This window comes from Corylus avellana, chromosome 9, assembly GCF_965113065.1.
Source record: "Corylus avellana chromosome 9, dhCorAvel1.hap1.2, whole genome shotgun sequence".
NCBI lineage: Eukaryota > Viridiplantae > Streptophyta > Magnoliopsida > Fagales > Betulaceae > Corylus > Corylus avellana.
Genome location: NC_142498.1, coordinates 12884412 through 12885752, shown reverse-complemented (window position 1 = coordinate 12885752; position 1341 = coordinate 12884412).

The following is a 1341-nucleotide window of genomic DNA, read 5'->3' as shown; positions in this document are numbered from 1 at the left end:
GTTTTGAACGCAGGTTTCTTTTAAAGTTGTCTTCTTTTTTTTTTTAAAAAAAAAAAATTTGGGAAGACGTGGCATGTCCCACTTCACCATTCCTTGTCTGTGCTTACTGTTTAAGCATGCCAGTGTCCCCTGTATTACCACTCCTTGTCTTCTCTGGTGGAGAGACTCAAAGCCCTAGTCCCGTGTTACAGGATCGCCGGCTTATTGCCGGATTTCTTTTCCTTTCTCTCTTTTATTTTATTTTATTTTATTTTTTAATTTTTTTAATTAATTTTTTATTTTAAAGAAAATAATATAATTTGAATGCCCAAAACGGTGTCGTTTTGGGTTGGGGGTGTGTGCTGTAGTTTTGGGCGTTTTCGGAATTTCAAGTGGACTGGGTGAGGGTATAATGGACATAAAAATACAAACCGTTTGAGTTTAACATTGAAAACTAACAGAGGGGTCCAAAGTGAGAGATTTGAAAGTTCAAGGATCCTTTGTCAAAACGGCTGAAAGTTGACGGGGCCAAATTGAAGTTTCCCCTAATAATTATATTTTGTTATTATAAGCTATTTTACTCATTTAGCTGATACTTTAAAATACAGTATTTTCATCCATTTTTTATTTTATTTTTTTTATCCCTTCTCTCCCTTCTCTCCCTCTCTCCCTCTCCCTCTCCCTCTCCCTCAACCTTTACAACGTATTTATAATATTTAGAGAAAATAGAGAATGCAATAGATAGTCTGTTGTAATTTGGTTTTAAAAAACTAGTAATTAAAATAATAAAAAATGTGTATTTTAAATAAGAGAAAATTACACTTTACCTTCAAAAGTTTGTGGCGTTTTTCAATTCGACCTCAACCTTTACAACGTATTTATAATATTTAGAGAAAATAGAGAATGCAATAGATAGTCTGTTGTAATTTGGTTTTAAAAAACTAGTAATTAAAATAATAAAAAATGTGTATTTTAAATAAGAGAAAATTACACTTTACCTTCAAAAGTTTGTGGCGTTTTTCAATTCGACCTCAAAAGTTTCAATTTTGGCAATGTACTCCCCCAAACTTCCAAATTTTTGCAATTCGAATTATTTTATCCCAAAATTTCCATATTGTCCATAATTTTTATTTAATATATATATAAAAAAAAAAATTTGGGGTGCAAAAATGGCCCGAATTTTTTTTTTTTAAAAAAAATTATGGGCAATATAGGAAGTTTGAGATATAATTGGTCAAATTGCAAAAATTTGGAAGTTTGGAAGGGGGTGCATTGCCAAAATTGAAATATTTGAAGTCGAATTGAAAATCGGCCCAAATTGGAGGGTAAAATGTATTTTTCCCTTTAAATAGCTAAAATAGC